Here is a 26,168-nt window from a genome sequence, read left to right as displayed (position 1 = left end):
ACAAAACTACACTAGACTACCTGAAACAATACAAAACTACACTAGACTACGTGAAACGACACAAAACTACACTAGACTACCCGAAACGACACAAAACTACACTAGACTACCCGAAACGACACAGAACTACACGAGACTACCTGAAACGACTCAAAACTACACTAGACGACCCGAAACGACATGAAACTACACTAGACTACCCGAAACAACACAAAACTACACTAGGCTACCCGAAACGACACAAAACTACAATAGACTATGTGAGACAGCACAAGGCTACACTAGACTACCCGAAAGAACAGAAAACTACACTAGACTACATGAAACGACACAAAACTACACTAGACTACCCGAAACGACACAAAACTACACTAGACTACCTGAAACGACACAAAACTACACTAGACTACCTGAAATGACACAAAACTACACTAGACTACGTGAAACGACACAAGACTACACTAGACTATCCGAAACAACACAAAACTACACTAGACTACCTGAAATGACACAAAACTACACTAGACTACCTGAAACAACAGAAAACTACACTAGGCTACGTCAAACAACACAAAACTACCCTAGACTACTGAAACGACTCAAAACTACACTAGACTACGTGAAACGACACAAAACTACACTAGACTACCCGAAACAACACAAAACTACACTAGCCTACCTGAAACAATACAAAACTACACTAGGCTATGTGAAACCACACAAAACTACACTAGACTACCCGAAACAACACAAAACTACACTAGACTACCTGAAACAATACAAAACTACACTAGGCTATGTGAAACAACACAAAACTACACTAGACTACCTGAAACAATACAAAACTACACTAGGCTATGTGAAACGACACAAAACTACACTAGACTACCTGAAACAACACAAAACTACTCTAGACAACGTGAAACGACACAAAACTACACTAGACTACCTGAAATGACACAAAACTACACGAGACTACCAGAAACCACACAAAACTACACGAGACTACCTGAAACGACACAAAACTACACTAGACTACCCGAAACTACACAAAACTACACTAGACTACCCGAAACGACGCAGAACAACACCAGACTACCCGAAACGACAGAAAACTACAGCAGACTATCCGAAACGACACAAAACTACACTAGACTACCCGAAACGACACAAAACTACACTAGACTACCTGAAACGACACAAAACTACACTAGACTACGCGAAACAACACAAAACTACACTAGACTACCCGAAACGACATAAAACTACACTAGACTACCTGAAATGACACAAAACTACACTAGATTACCCGAAACGACACAAAACTACACTAGACTACCCGAAACAACACAAAACTACACTAGACTACCCGAAACGACACAAAACTAAACTAGACTACCTGAAATGACAAAAAACTACACTAGACTACCCGAAACGACACAAAACTACACTAGACTACCCGAGATGACACAAAACTACACTAGACTATGTGAAACGACACAAAAATACACTAGACTACCCGAAACGACACAAAACTACACTAGACTACCTGAAATGACACAAAACTACACGAGACTACCTGAAACGACACAAAACTACACGAGACTACCTGAAACGACACAAAACTACACTAGACTACCTGAAACAACACAAAACTACACAAGACTACCTGAAACAATACAAAACTACACTAGACTACGTGAAACGACACAAAACTACACTAGACTACCCGAAATGACACAAAACTACACTAGACTACGTGAAACGACACAAAACTACACTAGACTACCCGATACGACACAAAACTACACTAGACTACCCGAAACAACACAAAACTACACTAGACTATGTGAGACAGCACAAGGCTACACTAGACTACCCGAAACAGCACAAAACTACACTAGACTACCTGAAACAACACAAAACTACACGAGACTACCCGAAATGACACAAAATTACACTAGACTACCCGAAACGACACAAAACTACACTAGACTACCGGAAACGACACAGAACTACACGAGACTACCTGAAACGACTCAAAACTACACTAGACGAACCGAAACGACATGAAACTACACTAGAGTACCCGAAACGACACAAAACTACACGAGACTACCTGAATCAACGCAAAACTACATGAGACTACCCGAAACGACACAAAACTACACTAGACTACCCGAAACGACACAGAACTACACGAGACTACCTGAAACGACACAAAACTACACTAGACGACCCGAAACGACACAAAACTACACTAGACTACACGAAACGACACAAAACTACACTAGACTACCCGAAACGACACAAAACTACACTAGACTACCCGAAACGACACAGAACTACACGAGACTACCTGAAACGACACAAAACTACACTAGACGACCCGAAACGACATGAAACTACACTAGAGTACCCGAAACGACACAAAACTACACGAGACTACCTGAATCAACACAAAACTACACGAGACTACCCGAAACGACACAAAACTACACTAGACTGCCCGAAACGACACAAAACTACACTAGACTACCCGAAACGACACAAAACTACGTTAGACTACCCGAAACGACACAAAACTACACTAGACTTCCTGAAACGACACAAAACTACACTAGACTACCCGAAACGACACAAAACTACGTTAGACTACCCGAAACGACACAAAACTACACTAGACTACCTGAAACGACACAAAACTACACTAGACTACCCAAAAAAACAAAAAACTACACTAGACTACCCGAAACGACGCAGAACTACACCAGACTACCCGAAACGACACAAAACTACAACAGACTATCCGAAACGACACAAAACTACAATAGACTATGTGAGACAGCACAAGGCTACACTAGACTACCCGAAAGAACAGAAAACTACACTAGACTACCTGAAACGACACAAAACTACACTAGACTACCCGAAACGACACAAAACTACACTAGACTACCTGAAACGACACAAAACTACACTAGACTACCTGAAACGACACAAAACTACACTAGACTATGTGAGACAGCACAAGGCTACACTAGACTACCCGAAAGAACAGAAAACTACACTAGACTACCCGAAACGACACAAAACTACACTAGACAACCCGAAAAGACACAGAACTACACGAGACTACCTGAAACGACACAAAACTACACTAGACGACCCGAAACGACACAAAACTACACTAGACTACACGAAACGACACAAAACTACACTAGACTACCCGAAACGACACAAAACTACACTAGACTGCCCGAAACGACACAAAACTACACTAGACTACCCGAAACGACACAAAACTACGTTAGACTACCCGAAACGACACAAAACTACACTAGACTACCTGAAACGACACAAAACTACACTAGACTACCCAAAAAAACACAAAACTACACTAGACTACCCGAAACGACGCAGAACTACACCAGACTACCCAAAACGACACAAAACTACAACAGACTATCCGAAACGACACAAAACTACAATAGACTATGTGAGACAGCACAAGGCTACACTAGACTACCCGAAAGAACAGAAAACTACACTAGACTACCCGAAACGACACAAAACTACACTAGACTGCCCGAAACGACACAAAACTACACTAGACTACCCGAAACGACACAAAACTACGTTAGACTACCCGAAACGACACAAAACTACACTAGACTACCTGAAACGACACAAAACTACACTAGACTACCCAAAAAAACACAAAACTACACTAGACTACCCGAAACGACGCAGAACTACACCAGACTACCCGAAACGACACAAAACTACAACAGACTATCCGAAACGACACAAAACTACAATAGACTATGTGAGACAGCACAAGGCTACACTAGACTACCCGAAAGAACAGAAAACTACACTAGACTACCTGAAACGACACAAAACTACACTAGACTACCCGAAACGACACAAAACTACACTAGACTACCTGAAACGACACAAAACTACACTAGACTACCTGAAACGACACAAAACTACACTAGACTATGTGAGACAGCACAAGGCTACACTAGACTACCCGAAAGAACAGAAAACTACACTAGACTACCCGAAACGACACAAAACTACACTAGACAACCCGAAACGACACAGAACTACACGAGACTACCTGAAACGACACAAAACTACACTAGATGACCCGAAACGACACAAAACTACACTAGACTACACGAAACGACACAAAACTACACTAGACTACCCGAAACGACACAAAACTACACTAGACTACCCGAAACAACACAAAACTACACTAGACTACCCGAAACGACACAAAACTACACTAGACTACCCGAAACGACACAGAACTACACGAGACTACCTGAAACGACACAAAACTACACTAGACGACCCGAAACGACACAAAACTACACTAGACTACACGAAACGACACAAAACTACACTAGACTACCCGAAACGACACAAAACTACACTAGACTGCCCGAAACGACACAAAACTACACTAGACTACCCGAAACGACACAAAACTACGTTAGACTACCCGAAACGACACAAAACTACACTAGACTACCTGAAACGACACAAAACTACACTAGACTACCCAAAAAAACACAAAACTACACTAGACTACCCGAAACGACGCAGAACTACACCAGACTACCCGAAACGACACAAAACTACAACAGACTATCCGAAACGACACAAAACTACAATAGACTATGTGAGACAGCACAAGGCTACACTAGACTACCCGAAAGAACAGAAAACTACACTAGACTACCCGAAACGACACAAAACTACACTAGACTGCCCGAAACGACACAAAACTACACTAGACTACACGAAACGACACAAAACTACACTAGACTGCCCGAAACGACACAAAACTACACTAGACAACCCGAAACGACACAGAACTACACGAGACTACCTGAAACGATACAAAACTACACTAGATGACCCGAAACGACACAAAACTACACTAGACTACACGAAACGACACAAAACTACACTAGACTACCCGAAACGACACAAAACTACACTAGACTACCCGAAACAACACAAAACTACACTAGACTACCCGAAACGACACAAAACTACACTAGACTACCCGAAACGACACAGAACTACACGAAACTACCTGAAACGACACAAAACTACACTAGATGACCCGAAACGACACAAAACTACACTAGACTACACGAAACGACACAAAACTACACTAGACTACCCGAAACGACACAAAACTACACTAGACTACCCGAAACGACACAGAACTACACGAGACTACCTGAAACGACACAAAACTACACTAGACGACCCGAAACGACATGAAACTACACTAGAGTACCCGAAACGACACAAAACTACACGAGACTACCTGAATCAACACAAAACTACACGAGACTACCCGAAACGACTCAAAACTACACTAGACTGCCCGAAACGACACAAAACTACACTAGACTACCCGAAACGACACAAAACTACGTTAGACTACCCGAAACGACACAAAACTACACTAGACTACCTGAAACGACACAAAACTACACTAGACTACCTGAAACGACACAAAACTACACTAGACTATGTGAGACAGCACAAGGCTACACTAGAATACCCGAAAGAACAGAAAACTACACTAGACTACCCGAAACGACACAAAACTACACTAGACTACCCGAAACGACACAGAACTACACGAGACTACCAGAAACCACACAAAACTACACGAGACTACCTGAAACGACACAAAACTACACTAGACTACCCGAAACTACACAAAACTACAGTAGACTACCCGAAACGACGCAGAACTACACCAGACTACCCGAAACGACAGAAAACTACACCAGACTATCCGAAACGACACAAAACTACACTAGACTACCCGAAACGACACAAAACTACACTAGACTACCTGAAACGACACAAAACTACACTAGACTACGCGAAACAACACAAAACTACACTAGACTACCCGAAACGACATAAAACTACACTAGACTACCTGAAATGACACAAAACTACACTTGACTACCCGAAACGACACAAAACTACACTAGACTACCCGAAACAACACAAAACTACACTAGACTACCCGAAACGACACAAAACTAAACTAGACTACCTGAAATGACAAAAAACTACACTAGACTACCCGAAACGACACAAAACTACACTAGACTACCCGAGATGACACAAAACTACACTAGACTATGTGAAACGACACAAAAATACACTAGACTACCCGAAACGACACAAAACTACACTAGACTACCTGAAATGACACAAAACTACACTAGACTACCTGAAACGACACAAAACTACACTAGACTATCCGAAACAACACAAAACTACACTAGACTACCTGAAATGACACAAAACTACACTAGACTACCTGAAACAATACAAAACTACACTAGGATATGTGAAACAACACAACACTACACTAGCCTACCTGAAACAATACAAAACTACACTAGGCTATGTGAAACCACACAAAACTACACTAGACTACCCGAAACAACACAAAACTACACTAGACTACCTGAAACAATACAAAACTACACTAGGCTATGTGAAACAACAGAAAACTACACTAGACTACCCGAAACAACACAAAACTACACTGGACTACCTGAAACAACACAAAACTACTCTAGACAACGTGAAACGACACAAAATTACACTAGACTACCCGAAACGACACAAAACTACACTAGACTACCCGAAACGACACAGAACTACACGAGACTACCTGAAACGACTCAAAACTACACTAGACGACCCGAAACGACATGAAACTACACTAGACTACCCGAAACAACACAAAACTACACTAGGCTACCCGAAACGACACAAAACTACAATAGACTATGTGAGACAGCACAAGGCTACACTAGACTACCCGAAAGAACAGAAAACTACACTAGACTACCTGAAACGACACAAAACTACACTAGACTACCCGAAACGACACAAAACTACACTAGACTACCTGAAACGACACAAAACTACACTAGACTACCTGAAATGACACAAAACTACACTAGACTACGTGAAACGACACAAGACTACACTAGACTATCCGAAACAACACAAAACTACACTAGACTACCTGAAATGACACAAAACTACACTAGACTACCTGAAACAACAGAAAACTACACTAGGCTACGTCAAACAACACAAAACTACCCTAGACTACTGAAACGACTGAAAATTACACTAGACTACGTGAAACGACACAAAACTACACTAGACTACCCGAAACAACACAAAACTACACTAGCCTACCTGAAACAATACAAAACTACACTAGGCTATGTGAAACCACACAAAACTACACTAGACTACCCGAAACAACACAAAACTACACTAGACTACCTGAAACAATACAAAACTACACTAGGCTATGTGAAACAACACAAAACTACACTAGACTACCTGAAACAATACAAAACTACACTAGGCTATGTGAAACGACACAAAACTACACTAGACTACCCGAAACAACACAAAACTACTCTAGAAAACGTGAAACGACACAAAACTACACTAGACTACCTGAAATGACACAAAACTACACGAGACTACCAGAAACCACACAAAACTACACGAGACTACCTGAAACGACACAAAACTACACTAGACTACCCGAAACTACACAAAACTACACTAGACTACCCGAAACGACGCAGAACTACACCAGACTACCCGAAACGGCAGAAAACTACACCAGACTATCCGAAACGACACAAAACTACACTAGACTACCCGAAACGACACAAAACTACACTAGACTACCTGAAACGACACAAAACTACACTAGACTACGCGAAACAACACAAAACTACACTAGACTACCCGAAACGACATAAAACTACACTAGACTACCTGAAATGACACAAAACTACACTAGACTACCCGAAACGACACAAAACTACACTAGACTACCCGAAACAACACAAAACTACACTAGACTACCCGAAACGACACAAAACTAAACTAGACTACCTGAAATGACAAAAAACTACACTAGACTACCCGAAACGACACAAAACTACACTAGACTACCCGAGATGACACAAAACTACACTAGACTATGTGAAACGACACAAAAATACACTAGACTACCCGAAACGACACAAAACTACACTAGACTACCTGAAATGACACAAAACTACACTAGACTACCTGAAACGACACAAAACTACACGAGACTACCTGAAACGACACAAAACTACACTAGACTACCTGAAACAACACAAAACTACACTAGACTACCTGAAACAATACAAAACTACACTAGACTACGTGAAACGACACAAAACTACACTAGACTACCCGAAACGACACAAAACTACACTAGACTACCCGAAACGACACAGAACTACACGAGACTACCTGAAACGACTCAAAACTACACTAGACGACCCGAAACGACATGAAACTACACTAGACTACCCGAAACAACACAAAACTACACTAGGCTACCCGAAACGACACAAAACTACAATAGACTATGTGAGACAGCACAAGGCTACACTAGACTACCCGAAAGAACAGAAAACTACACTAGACTACCTGAAACGACACAAAACTACACTAGACTACCCGAAACGACACAAAACTACACTAGACTACCTGAAACGACACAAAACTACACTAGACTACCTGAAATGACACAAAACTACACTAGACTACGTGAAACGACACAAGACTACACTAGACTATCCGAAACAACACAAAACTACACTAGACTACCTGAAATGACACAAAACTACACTAGACTACCTGAAACAACAGAAAACTACACTAGGCTACGTCAAACAACACAAAACTACCCTAGACTACTGAAACGACTCAAAACTACACTAGACTACGTGAAACGACACAAAACTACACTAGACTACCCGAAACAACACAAAACTACACTAGCCTACCTGAAACAATACAAAACTACACTAGGCTATGTGAAACCACACAAAACTACACTAGACTACCCGAAACAACACAAAACTACACTAGACTACCTGAAACAATACAAAACTACACTAGGCTATGTGAAACAACACAAAACTACACTAGACTACCTGAAACAATACAAAACTACACTAGGCTATGTGAAACGACACAAAACTACACTAGACTACCTGAAACAACACAAAACTACTCTAGACAACGTGAAACGACACAAAACTACACTAGACTACCTGAAATGACACAAAACTACACGAGACTACCAGAAACCACACAAAACTACACGAGACTACCTGAAACGACACAAAACTACACTAGACTACCCGAAACTACACAAAACTACACTAGACTACCCGAAACGACGCAGAACAACACCAGACTACCCGAAACGACAGAAAACTACAGCAGACTATCCGAAACGACACAAAACTACACTAGACTACCCGAAACGACACAAAACTACACTAGACTACCTGAAACGACACAAAACTACACTAGACTACGCGAAACAACACAAAACAACACTAGACTACCCGAAACGACATAAAACTACACTAGACTACCTGAAATGACACAAAACTACACTAGATTACCCGAAACGACACAAAACTACACTAGACTACCCGAAACAACACAAAACTACACTAGACTACCCGAAACGACACAAAACTAAACTAGACTACCTGAAATGACAAAAAACTACACTAGACTACCCGAAACGACACAAAACTACACTAGACTACCCGAGATGACACAAAACTACACTAGACTATGTGAAACGACACAAAAATACACTAGACTACCCGAAACGACACAAAACTACACTAGACTACCTGAAATGACACAAAACTACACGAGACTACCTGAAACGACACAAAACTACACGAGACTACCTGAAACGACACAAAACTACACTAGACTACCTGAAACAACACAAAACTACACTAGACTACCTGAAACAATACAAAACTACACTAGACTACGTGAAACGACACAAAACTACACTAGACTACCCGAAATGACACAAAACTACACTAGACTACGTGAAACGACACAAAACTACACTAGACTACCCGATACGACACAAAACTACACTAGACTACCCGAAACAACACAAAACTACACTAGACTATGTGAGACAGCACAAGGCTACACTAGACTACCCGAAACAGCACAAAACTACACTAGACTACCTGAAACAACACAAAACTACACGAGACTACCCGAAATGACACAAAATTACACTAGACTACCCGAAACGACACAAAACTACACTAGACTACCGGAAACGACACAGAACTACACGAGACTACCTGAAGCGACTCAAAACTACACTAGACGAACCGAAACGACATGAAACTACACTAGAGTACCCGAAACGACACAAAACTACACGAGACTACCTGAATCAACGCAAAACTACATGAGACTACCCGAAACGACACAAAACTACACTAGACTACCCGAAACGACACAGAACTACACGAGACTACCTGAAACGACACAAAACTACACTAGACGACCCGAAACGACACAAAACTACACTAGACTACCTGAAACGACACAAAACTACACTAGACGACCCGAAACGACATGAAACTACACTAGAGTACCCGAAACGACACAAAACTACACGAGACTACCTGAATCAACACAAAACTACACGAGACTACCCGAAACGACACAAAACTACACTAGACTGCCCGAAACGACACAAAACTACACTAGACTACCCGAAACGACACAAAACTACGTTAGACTACCCGAAACGACACAAAACTACACTAGACTACCTGAAACGACACAAAACTACACTAGACTACCCGAAACGACACAAAACTACACTAGACTACCTGAAACGACACAAAACTACACTAGACTACCGGAAACGACACAAATCTACACTAGACTACCCAAAAAAACACAAAACTACACTAGACTACCCGAAACGACGCAGAACTACACCAGACTACCCGAAACGACACAAAACTACAACAGACTATCCGAAATGACACAAAACTACAATAGACTATGTGAGACAGCACAAGGCTACACTAGACTACCCGAAAGAACAGAAAACTACACTAGACTACCTGAAACGACACAAAACTACACTAGACTACCCGAAACGAAACAAAACTACACTAGACTACCTGAAACGACACAAAACTACACTAGACTACCTGAAACGACACAAAACTACACTAGACTATGTGAGACAGCACAAGGCTACACTAGACTACCCGAAAGAACAGAAAACTACACTAGACTACCCGAAACGACACAAAACTACACTAGACTACCCGAAACGACACAGAACTACACGAGACTACCTGAAACGACACAAAACTACACTAGACGACCCGAAACGACACAAAACTACACTAGACTACACGAAACGACACAAAACTACACTAGACTACCCGAAACGACACAAAACTACACTAGACTACCCGAAACGACACAGAACTACACGAGACTACCTGAAACGACACAAAACTACACTAGACGACCCGAAACGACATGAAACTACACTAGAGTACCCGAAACGACACAAAACTACACGAGACTACCTGAATCAACACAAAACTACACGAGACTACCCGAAACGACACAAAACTACACTAGACTACCTGAAATGACACAAAACTACACTAGACTACCCGAAACGACACAAAACTACACTAGACTACCTGAAACGACACAAAACTACACTAGACTACCTGAAACGACACAAAACTACACTAGACTATGTGAGACAGCACAAGGCTACACTAGAATACCCGAAAGAACAGAAAACTACACTAGACTACCTGAAATGACACAAAACTACACTTGACTACCCGAAACGACACAAAACTACACTAGACTACCCGAAACAACACAAAACTACACTAGACTACCCGAAACGACACAAAACTAAACTAGACTACCTGAAATGACAAAAAACTACACTAGACTACCCGAAACGACACAAAACTACACTAGACTACCCGAGATGACACAAAACTACACTAGACTATGTGAAACGACACAAAAATACACTAGACTACCCGAAACGACACAAAACTACACTAGACTACCTGAAATGACACAAAACTACACTAGACTACCTGAAACGACACAAAACTACACTAGACTATCCGAAACAACACAAAACTACACTAGACTACCTGAAATGACACAAAACTACACTAGACTACCTGAAACAATACAAAACTACACTAGGATATGTGAAACAACACAACACTACACTAGCCTACCTGAAACAATACAAAACTACACTAGGCTATGTGAAACCACACAAAACTACACTAGACTACCCGAAACAACACAAAACTACACTAGACTACCTGAAACAATACAAAACTACACTAGGCTATGTGAAACAACAGAAAACTACACTAGACTACCTGAAACAATACAAAACTACACTAGGCTATGTGAAAGAACACAAAACTACACTAGACTACCCGAAACAACACAAAACTACACTGGACTACCTGAAACAACACAAAACTACTCTAGACAACGTGAAACGACACAAAATTACACTAGACTACCCGAAACGACACAAAACTACACTAGACTACCCGAAACGACACAGAACTACACGAGACTACCTGAAACGACTCAAAACTACACTAGACGACCCGAAACGACATGAAACTACACTAGACTACCCGAAACAACACAAAACTACACTAGGCTACCCGAAACGACACAAAACTACAATAGACTATGTGAGACAGCACAAGGCTACACTAGACTACCCGAAAGAACAGAAAACTACACTAGACTACCTGAAACGACACAAAACTACACTAGACTACCCGAAACGACACAAAACTACACTAGACTACCTGAAACGACACAAAACTACACTAGACTACCTGAAATGACACAAAACTACACTAGACTACGTGAAACGACACAAGACTACACTAGACTATCCGAAACAACACAAAACTACACTAGACTACCTGAAATGACACAAAACTACACTAGACTACCTGAAACAACAGAAAACTACACTAGGCTACGTCAAACAACACAAAACTACCCTAGACTACTGAAACGACTGAAAATTACACTAGACTACGTGAAACGACACAAAACTACACTAGACTACCCGAAACAACACAAAACTACACTAGCCTACCTGAAACAATACAAAACTACACTAGGCTATGTGAAACCACACAAAACTACACTAGACTACCCGAAACAACACAAAACTACACTAGACTACCTGAAACAATACAAAACTACACTAGGCTATGTGAAACAACACAAAACTACACTAGACTACCTGAAACAATACAAAACTACACTAGGCTATGTGAAACGACACAAAACTACACTAGACTACCCGAAACAACACAAAACTACTCTAGAAAACGTGAAACGACACAAAACTACACTAGACTACCTGAAATGACACAAAACTACACGAGACTACCAGAAACCACACAAAACTACACGAGACTACCTGAAACGACACAAAACTACACTAGACTACCCGAAACTACACAAAACTACACTAGACTACCCGAAACGACGCAGAACTACACCAGACTACCCGAAACGGCAGAAAACTACACCAGACTATCCGAAACGACACAAAACTACACTAGACTACCCGAAACGACACAAAACTACACTAGACTACCTGAAACGACACAAAACTACACTAGACTACGCGAAACAACACAAAACTACACTAGACTACCCGAAACGACATAAAACTACACTAGACTACCTGAAATGACACAAAACTACACTAGACTACCCGAAACGACACAAAACTACACTAGACTACCCGAAACAACACAAAACTACACTAGACTACCCGAAACGACACAAAACTAAACTAGACTACCTGAAATGACAAAAAACTACACTAGACTACCCGAAACGACACAAAACTAAACTAGACTACCTGAAACGACACAAAACTACACTAGACTACCCGAAACGACACAAAACTACACTAGACTACCTGAAACGACACAAAACTACACTAGACTACCGGAAACGACACAAATCTACACTAGACTACCCGAAACGACACAAAACTACACTAGACTACCTGAAATGACACAAAACTACACTAGACTACCTGAAACGACACAAAACTACACGAGACTACCTGAAACGACACAAAACTACACTAGACTACCTGAAACAACACAAAACTACACTAGACTACCTGAAACAATACAAAACTACACTAGACTACGTGAAACGACACAAAACTACACTAGACTACCCGAAACGACACAAAACTACACTAGACTACCCGAAACGACACAGAACTACACGAGACTACCTGAAACGACTCAAAACTACACTAGACGACCCGAAACGACATGAAACTACACTAGACTACCCGAAACAACACAAAACTACACTAGACTACCCGAAACGACACAAAACTAAACTAGACTACCTGAAATGACAAAAAACTACACTAGACTACCCGAAACGACACAAAACTAAACTAGACTACCCGAGATGACACAAAACTACACTAGACTATGTGAAACGACACAAAAATACACTAGACTACCCGAAACGACACAAAACTACACTAGACTACCTGAAATGACACAAAACTACACTAGACTACCTGAAACGACACAAAACTACACGAGACTACCTGAAACGACACAAAACTACACTAGACTACCTGAAACAACACAAAACTACACTAGACTACCTGAAACAATACAAAACTACACTAGACTACGTGAAACGACACAAAACTACACTAGACTACCCGAAACGACACAAAACTACACTAGACTACCCGAAACGACACAGAACTACACGAGACTACCTGAAACGACTCAAAACTACACTAGACGACCCGAAACGACATGAAACTACACTAGACTACCCGAAACAACACAAAACTACACTAGACTACCTGAAACAACAGAAAACTACACTAGGCTACGTCAAACAACACAAAACTACCCTAGACTACTGAAACGACTCAAAACTACACTAGACTACGTGAAACGACACAAAACTACACTAGACTACCCGAAACAACACAAAACTACACTAGCCTACCTGAAACAATACAAAACTACACTAGGCTATGTGAAACCACACAAAACTACACTAGACTACCTGAAACAATACAAAACTACACTAGGCTATGTGAAACAACACAAAACTACACTAGACTACCTGAAACAATACAAAACTACACTAGGCTATGTGAAACGACACAAAACTACACTAGACTACCTGAAACAACACAAAACTACTCTAGACAACGTGAAACGACACAAAACTACACTAGACTACCTGAAATGACACAAAACTACACGAGACTACCAGAAACCACACAAAACTACACGAGACTACCTGAAACGACACAAAACTACACTAGACTACCCGAAACTACACAAAACTACACTAGACTACCCGAAACGACACAGAACAACACCAGACTACCCGAAACGACAGAAAACTACAGCAGACTATCCGAAACGACACAAAACTACACTAGACTACCCGAAACGACACAAAACTACACTAGACTACCTGAAACGACACAAAACTACACTAGACTACGCGAAACAACACAAAACTACACTAGACTACCCGAAACGACATAAAACTACACTAGACTACCTGAAATGACACAAAACTACACTAGATTACCCGAAACGACACAAAACTACACTAGACTACCCGAAACAACACAAAACTACACTAGACTACCCGAAACGACACAAAACTAAACTAGACTACCTGAAATGACAAAAAACTACACTAGACTACCCGAAACGACACAAAACTACACTAGACTACCCGAGATGACACAAAACTACACTAGACTATGTGAAACGACACAAAAATACACTAGACTACCCGAAACGACACAAAACTACACGAGACTACCTGAAACGACACAAAACTACACGAGACTACCTGAAACGACACAAAACTACACTAGACTACCTGAAACAACACAAAACTACACTAGACTACCTGAAACTATACAAAACTACACTAGACTACGTGAAACGACACAAAACTACACTAGACTACCCGAAATGACACAAAACTACACTAGACTACGTGAAACGACACAAAACTACACTAGACTACCCGAAACGACACAAAACTACACTAGACTACCCGAAACAACACAAAACTACACTAGACTATGTGAGACAGCACAAGGCTACACTAGACTACCCGAAACAGCACAAAACTACACTAGACTACCTGAAACAACACAAAACTACACGAGACTACCCGAAATGACACAAAATTATACTAGACTACCCGAAACGACACAAAACTACACTAGACTACCGGAAACGACACAGAACTACACGAGACTACCTGAAGCGACTCAAAACTACACTAGACGAACCGAAACGACATGAAACTACACTAGAGTACCCGAAACGACACAAAACTACACGAGACTACCTGAATCAACGCAAAACTACATGAGACTACCCGAAACGACACAAAACTACACTAGACTACCCGAAACGACACAGAACTACACGAGACTACCTGAAACGACACAAAACTACACTAGACGACCCGAAACGACACAAAACTACACTAGACTACCTGAAACGACACAAAACTACACTAGACGACCCGAAACGACATGAAACTACACTAGAGTACCCGAAACGACACAAAACTACACGAGACTACCTGAATCAACACAAAACTACACGAGACTACCCGAAACGACACAAAACTACACTAGACTGCCCGAAACGACACAAAACTACACTAGACTACCCGAAACGACACAAAACTACGTTAGACTACCCGAAACGACACAAAACTACACTAGACTACCTGAAACGACACAAAACTACACTAGACTACCCGAAACGACACAAAACTACACTAGACTACCTGAAACGACACAAAACTACACTAGACTACCGGAAACGACACAAATCTACACTAGACTACCCGAAACGACACAAAACTACACTAGACTACCTGAAATGACACAAAACTACACTAGACTACCTGAAACGACACAAAACTACACGAGACTACCTGAAACGACACAAAACTACACTAGACTACCTGAAACAACACAAAACTACACTAGACTACCTGAAACAATACAAAACTACACTAGACTACGTGAAACGACACAAAACTACACTAGACTACCCGAAACGACACAAAACTACACTAGACTACCCGAAACGACACAGAACTACACGAGACTACCTGAAACGACTCAAAACTACACTAGACGACCCGAAACGACATGAAACTACACTAGACTACCCGAAACAACACAAAACTACACTAGACTACCCGAAACGACACAAAACTAAACTAGACTACCTGAAATGACAAAAAACTACACTAGACTACCCGAAACGACACAAAACTAAACTAGACTACCCGAGATGACACAAAACTACACTAGACTATGTGAAACGACACAAAAATACACTAGACTACCCGAAACGACACAAAACTACACTAGACTACCTGAAATGACACAAAACTACACTAGACTACCTGAAACGACACAAAACTACACGAGACTACCTGAAACGACACAAAACTACACTAGACTACCTGAAACAACACAAAACTACACTAGACTACCTGAAACAATACAAAACTACACTAGACTACGTGAAACGACACAAAACTACACTAGACTACCCGAAACGACACAAAACTACACTAGACTACCCGAAACGACACAGAACTACACGAGACTACCTGAAACGACTCAAAACTACACTAGACGACCCGAAACGACATGAAACTACACTAGACTACCCGAAACAACACAAAACTACACTAGGCTACCCGAAACGACACAAAACTACAATAGACTATGTGAGACAGCACAAGGCTACACTAGACTACCCGAAAGAACAGAAAACTACACTAGACTACCTGAAACGACACAAAACTACACTAGACTACCCGAAACGACACAAAACTACACTAGACTACCTGAAACGACACAAAACTACACTAGACTACCTGAAATGACACAAAACTACACTAGACTACGTGAAACGACACAAGACTACACTAGACTATCCGAAACAACACAAAACTACACTAGACTACCTGAAATGACACAAAACTACACTAGACTACCTGAAACAACAGAAAACTACACTAGGCTACGTCAAACAACACAAAACTACCCTAGACTACTGAAACGACTCAAAACTACACTAGACTACGTGAAACGACACAAAACTACACTAGACTACCCGAAACAACACAAAACTACACTAGCCTACCTGAAACAATACAAAACTACACTAGGCTATGTGAAACCACACAAAACTACACTAGACTACCTGAAACAATACAAAACTACACTAGGCTATGTGAAACAACACAAAACTACACTAGACTACCTGAAACAATACAAAACTACACTAGGCTATGTGAAACGACACAAAACTACACTAGACTACCTGAAACAACACAAAACTACTCTAGACAACGTGAAACGACACAAAACTACACTAGACTACCTGAAATGACACAAAACTACACGAGACTACCAGAAACCACACAAAACTACACGAGACTACCTGAAACGACACAAAACTACACTAGACTACCCGAAACTACACAAAACTACACTAGACTACCCGAAACGACGCAGAACAACACCAGACTACCCGAAACGACAGAAAACTACAGCAGACTATCCGAAACGACACAAAACTACACTAGACTACCCGAAACGACACAAAACTACACTAGACTACCTGAAACGACACAAAACTACACTAGACTACGCGAAACAACACAAAACTACACTAGACTACCCGAAACGACATAAAACTACACTAGACTACCTGAAATGACACAAAACTACACTAGATTACCCGAAACGACACAAAACTACACTAGACTACCCGAAACAACACAAAACTACACTAGACTACCCGAAACGACACAAAACTAAACTAGACTACCTGAAATGACAAAAAACTACACTAGACTACCCGAAACGACACAAAACTACACTAGACTACCCGAGATGACACAAAACTACACTAGACTATGTGAAACGACACAAAAATACACTAGACTACCCGAAACGACACAAAACTACACTAGACTACCTGAAATGACACAAAACTACACGAGACTACCTGAAACGACACAAAACTACACGAGACTACCTGAAACGACACAAAACTACACTAGACTACCTGAAACAACACAAAACTACACTAGACTACCTGAAACAATACAAAACTACACTAGACTACGTGAAACGACACAAAACTACACTAGACTACCCGAAATGACACAAAACTACACTAGACTACGTGAAACGACACAAAACTACACTAGACTACCCGAAACGACACAAAACTACACTAGACTACCCGAAACAACACAAAACTACACTAGACTATGTGAGACAGCACAAGGCTACACTAGACTACCCGAAACAGCACAAAACTACACTAGACTACCTGAAACAACACAAAACTACACGAGACTACCCGAAATGACACAAAATTATACTAGACTACCCGAAACGACACAAAACTACACTAGACTACCGGAAACGACACAGAACTACACGAGACTACCTGAAGCGACTCAAAACTACACTAGACGAACCGAAACGACATGAAACTACACTAGAGTACCCGAAACGACACAAAACTACACGAGACTACCTGAATCAACGCAAAACTACATGAGACTACCCGAAACGACACAAAACTACACTAGACTACCCGAAACGACACAGAACTACACGAGACTACCTGAAACGACACAAAACTACACTAGACGACCCGAAACGACACAAAACTACACTAGACTACCTGAAACGACACAAAACTACACTAGACGACCCGAAACGACATGAAACTACACTAGAGTACCCGAAACGACACAAAACTACACGAGACTACCTGAATCAACACAAAACTACACGAGACTACCCGAAACGACACAAAACTACACTAGACTGCCCGAAACGACACAAAACTACACTAGACTACCCGAAACGACACAAAACTACGTTAGACTACCCGAAACGACACAAAACTACACTAGACTACCTGAAACGACACAAAACTACACTAGACTACCCGAAACGACACAAAACTACACTAGACTACCTGAAACGACACAAAACTACACTAGACTACCGGAAACGACACAAATCTACACTAGACTACCCAAAAAAACACAAAACTACACTAGACTACCCGAAACGACGCAGAACTACACCAGACTACCCGAAACGACACAAAACTACAACAGACTATCCGAAACGACACAAAACTACAATAGACTATGTGAGACAGCACAAGGCTACACTAGACTACCCGAAAGAACAGAAAACTACACTAGACTACCTGAAACGACACAAAACTACACTAGACTACCCGAAACGAAACAAAACTACACTAGACTACCTGAAACGACACAAAACTACACTAGACTACCTGAAACGACACAAAACTACACTAGACTATGTGAGACAGCACAAGGCTACACTAGACTACCCGAAAGAACAGAAAACTACACTAGACTACCCGAAACGACACAAAACTACACTAGACTACCCGAAACGACACAGAACTACACGAGACTACCTGAAACGACACAAAACTACACTAGACGACCCGAAACGACACAAAACTACACTAGACTACACGAAACGACACAAAACTACACTAGACTACCCGAAACGACACAAAACTACACTAGACTACCCGAAACGACACAGAACTACACGAGACTACCTGAAACGACACAAAACTACACTAGACGACCCGAAACGACATGAAACTACACTAGAGTACCCGAAACGACACAAAACTACACGAGACTACCTGAATCAACACAAAACTACACGAGACTACCCGAAACGACACAAAACTACACTAGACTGCCCGAAACGACACAAAACTACACTAAACTACCCGAAACGACACAAAACTACGTTAGACTACCCGAAACGACACAAAACTACACTAGACGAACCGAAACGACATGAAACTACACTAGAGTACCCGAAACGACACAAAACTACTCGAGACTACCTGAATCAACGCAAAACTACATGAGACTACCCGAAACGACACAAAACTACACTAGACTACCCGAAACAACACAAAACTACACTAGACTACCCGAAACGACACAAAACTACACTAGACTACCCGAAACAACACAGAACTACACGAGACTACCTGAAACGACACAAAACTACACTAGACTACCCGAAACGACACAAAACTACACTAGACTACCCGAGATGACACAAAACTACACTAGACTATGTGAAACGACACAAAAATACACTAGACTACCCGAAACGACACAAAACTACACTAGACTACCCGAGATGACACAAAACTACACTAGACTATGTGAAACGACACAAAAATACACTAGACTACCCGAAACGACACAAAACTACACTAGACTACCTGAAATGACACAAAACTACACTAGACTACCTGAAACGACACAAAACTACACGAGACTACCTGAAACGACACAAAACTACACTAGACTACCTGAAACAACACAAAACTACACTAGACTACCTGAAACGACACAAAACTACACTAGACGACCCGAAACGACATGAAACTACACTAGAGTACCCGAAACGACACAAAACTACACGAGACTACCTGAATCAACACAAAACTACACGAGACTACCCGAAACGACACAAAACTACACTAGACTGCCCGAAACGACACAAAACTACACTAGACTACCCGATACGACACAAAACTACGTTAGACTACCCGAAACGACACAAAACTACACTAGACTACCCGAAACGACACAAAACTACACTAGACTACCCGAGATGACACAAAACTACTCTAGACTATGTGAAACGACACAAAAATACACTAGACTACCCGAAACGACACAAAACTACACTAGACTACCTGAAATGACACAAAACTACACTAGACTACCCGAAACAACACAAAACTACACTAGACTACCCGAAACGACACAAAACTAAACTAGACTACCTGAAATGACAAAAAACTACACTAGACTACCCGAAACGACACAAAACTACACTAGACTACCCGAGATGACACAAAACTACACTAGACTATGTGAAACGACACAAAAATACACTAGACTACCCGAAACGACACAAAACTACACTAGACTACCTGAAATGACACAAAACTACACTAGACTACCTGAAATGACACAAAACTACACGAGACTACCAGAAACCACACAAAGCTACACGAGACTACCTGAAACGACACAAAACTACACTAGACTACCCGAAACTACACAAAACTACACTAGACTGCCCGAAACGACACAAAACTACACTAGACTACCCGAAACGACACAAAACTACACGAGACTACCTGAATCAACACAAAACTACACGAGACTACCCGAAACGACACAAAACTACATTAGACTGCCCGAAACGACACAAAACTACACTAGACTACCCGAAACGACACAAAACTACGTTAGACTACCCGAAACGACACAAAACTACACTAGACTACCTGAAACGACACAAAACTACACTAGACTACCCGAAACGACACAAAACTACATTAGACTACCTGAAACGACACAAAACTACACTAGACTACCTGAAACGACACAAAACTACACTAGACTACCCAAAAAAACACAAAACTACACTAGACTACCCGAAACGACGCAGAACTACACCAGACTACCCGAAATGACACAAAACTACACCAGACTATCCGAAACGACACAAAACTACACCAGACTACCCGAAACGACACAAAACTACACTAGACTACCCGAAACGACACAAAACTACATTAGACTACCCGAAACGACACAAAACTACACTAGGCTACCCGAAACGACACAAAACTACAATAGACTATGTGAGACAGCACAAGGCTACACTAGACTACCCGAAAGAACAGAAAACTACACTAGACTACCTGAAACGACACAAAACTACACTAGACTACCTGAAACGACACAAAAGTACACTAGACTACCCGAAACAACACAAAACTACACTAGACTACCTGAAATGACACAAAACTACACTAGACTACGTGAAACGACACAAAACTATACTAGACTACCCGAAACAACACAAAACTACACTAGACTATCTGAAATGACACAAAACTACACGAGACTACCTGAAACGACTCAAAACTACACTAGACGAACCGAAACGACATGAAACTACACTAGAGTACCCGAAACGACACAAAACTACTCGAGACTACCTGAATCAACGCAAAACTACATGAGACTACCCGAAACGACACAAAACTACACTAGACTACCCGAAACAACACAAAACTACACTAGACTACCCGAAACGACACAAAACTACACTAGACTACCCGAAACAACACAGAACTACACGAGACTACCTGAAACGACACAAAACTACACTAGACGACCCGAAACGACACAAAACTACACTAGACTACATGAAACGACACAAAACTACACTAGACTACCCGAAACGACACAAAACTACACTAGACTACCTGAAACGACACAGAACTACACGAGACTACCTGAAACGACACAAAACTACACTAGACTACCCAAAAAAACACAAAACTACACTAGACTACCCGAAACGACGCAGAACTACACCAGACTACCCGAAACGACACAAAACTACAACAGACTATCCGAAACGACACAAAACTACAATAGACTATGTGAGACAGCACAAGGCTACACTAGACTACCCGAAAGAACAGAAAACTACACTAGACTACCTGAAACGACACAAAACTACACTAGACTACCCGAAATGACACAAAACTACACTAGACTACCTGAAACGACACAAAACTACACTAGACTACCTGAAACGACACAAAACTACACTAGACTATGTGAGACAGCACAAGGCTACACTAGACTACCCGAAAGAACAGAAAACTACACTAGACTACCCGAAACGACACAAAACTACACTAGACAACCCGAAACGACACAGAACTACACGAGACTACCTGAAACGACACAAAACTACACTAGACGACCCGAAACGACACAAAACTACACTAGACTACACGAAACGACACAAAACTACACTAGACTACCCGAAACGACACAAAACTACACTAGACTACCCGAAAGAACAGAAAACTACACTAGACTACCCGAAACGACACAAAACTACACTAGACTACCCGAAACGACACAGAACTACACGAGACTACCTGAAACGACACAAAACTACACTAGACGACCCGAAACGACACAAAACTACACTAGACTACACGAAACGACACAAAACTACACTAGACTACCCGAAACGACACAAAACTACACTAGACTACCCGAAACGACACAGAACTACACGAGACTACCTGAAACGACACAAAACTACACTAGACGACCCGAAACGACATGAAACTACACTAGAGTACCCGAAACGACACAAAACTACACGAGACTACCTGAATCAACACAAAACTACACGAGACTACCCGAAACGACACAAAACTACACTAGACTGCCCGAAACGACACAAAACTACACTAGACTACCCGAAACGACACAAAACTACGTTAGACTACCCGAAACGACACAAAACTACACTAGACTACCTGAAACGACACAAAACTACACTAGACTACCCGAAACGACACAAAACTACACTAGACTACCTGAAACGACACAAAACTACACTAGACTACCTGAAACGACACAAAACTACACTAGACTACCCAAAAAAACACAAAACTACACTAGACTACCCGAAACGACGCAGAACTACACCAGACTACCCGAAATGACACAAAACTACACCAGACTATCCGAAACGACACAAAACTACACCAGACTACCCGAAACGACACAAAACTACACTAGACTACCCGAAACGACACAAAACTACATTAGACTACCCGAAACGACACAAAACTACACTAGGCTACCCGAAACGACACAAAACTACAATAGACTATGTGAGACAGCACAAGGCTACACTAGACTACCCGAAAGAACAGAAAACTACACTAGACTACCTGAAACGACACAAAACTACACTAGACTACCTGAAACGACACAAAAGTACACTAGACTACCCGAAACAACACAAAACTACACTAGACTACCTGAAATGACACAAAACTACACTAGACTACGTGAAACGACACAAAACTACACTAGACTACCCGAAACAACACAAAACTACACTAGACTACCTGAAATGACACAAAACTACACGAGACTACCTGAAACGACTCAAAACTACACTAGACGAACCGAAACGACATGAAACTACACTAGAGTACCCGAAACGACACAAAACTACTCGAGACTACCTGAATCAACGCAAAACTACATGAGACTACCCGAAACGACACAAAACTACACTAGACTACCCGAAACAACACAAAACTACACTAGACTACCCGAAACGACACAAAACTACACTAGACTACCCGAAACAACACAGAACTACACGAGACTACCTGAAACGACACAAAACTACACTAGACGACCCGAAACGACACAAAACTACACTAGACTACATGAAACGACACAAAACTACACTAGACTACCCGAAACGACACAAAACTACACTAGACTACCTGAAACGACACAGAACTACACGAGACTACCTGAAACGACACAAAACTACACTAGACGACCCGAAACGACATGAAACTACACTAGAGTACCCGAAACGACACAAAACTACACGAGACTACCTGAATCAACACAAAACTACACGAGACTACCCGAAACGACACAAAACTACACTAGACTGCCCGAAACGACACAAAACTACACTAGACTACCCGAAACGACACAAAACTACGTTAGACTACCCGAAACGACACAAAACTACACTAGACTACCTGAAACGACACAAAACTACACTAGACTACCCAAAAAAACACAAAACTACACTAGACTACCCGAAACGACGCAGAACTACACCAGACTACCCGAAACGACACAAAACTACAACAGACTATCCGAAACGACACAAAACTACAATAGACTATGTGAGACAGCACAAGGCTACACTAGACTACCCGAAAGAACAGAAAACTACACTAGACTACCTGAAACGACACAAAACTACACTAGACTACCCGAAACGACACAAAACTACACTAGACTACCTGAAACGACACAAAACTACACTAGAATACCTGAAACGACACAAAACTACACTA

This window comes from Hypanus sabinus (genome assembly GCF_030144855.1).
Source record: "Hypanus sabinus isolate sHypSab1 chromosome X1 unlocalized genomic scaffold, sHypSab1.hap1 SUPER_X1_unloc_14, whole genome shotgun sequence".
Lineage (NCBI taxonomy): Eukaryota > Metazoa > Chordata > Chondrichthyes > Myliobatiformes > Dasyatidae > Hypanus > Hypanus sabinus.
This window is presented reverse-complemented; position numbering follows the sequence as displayed.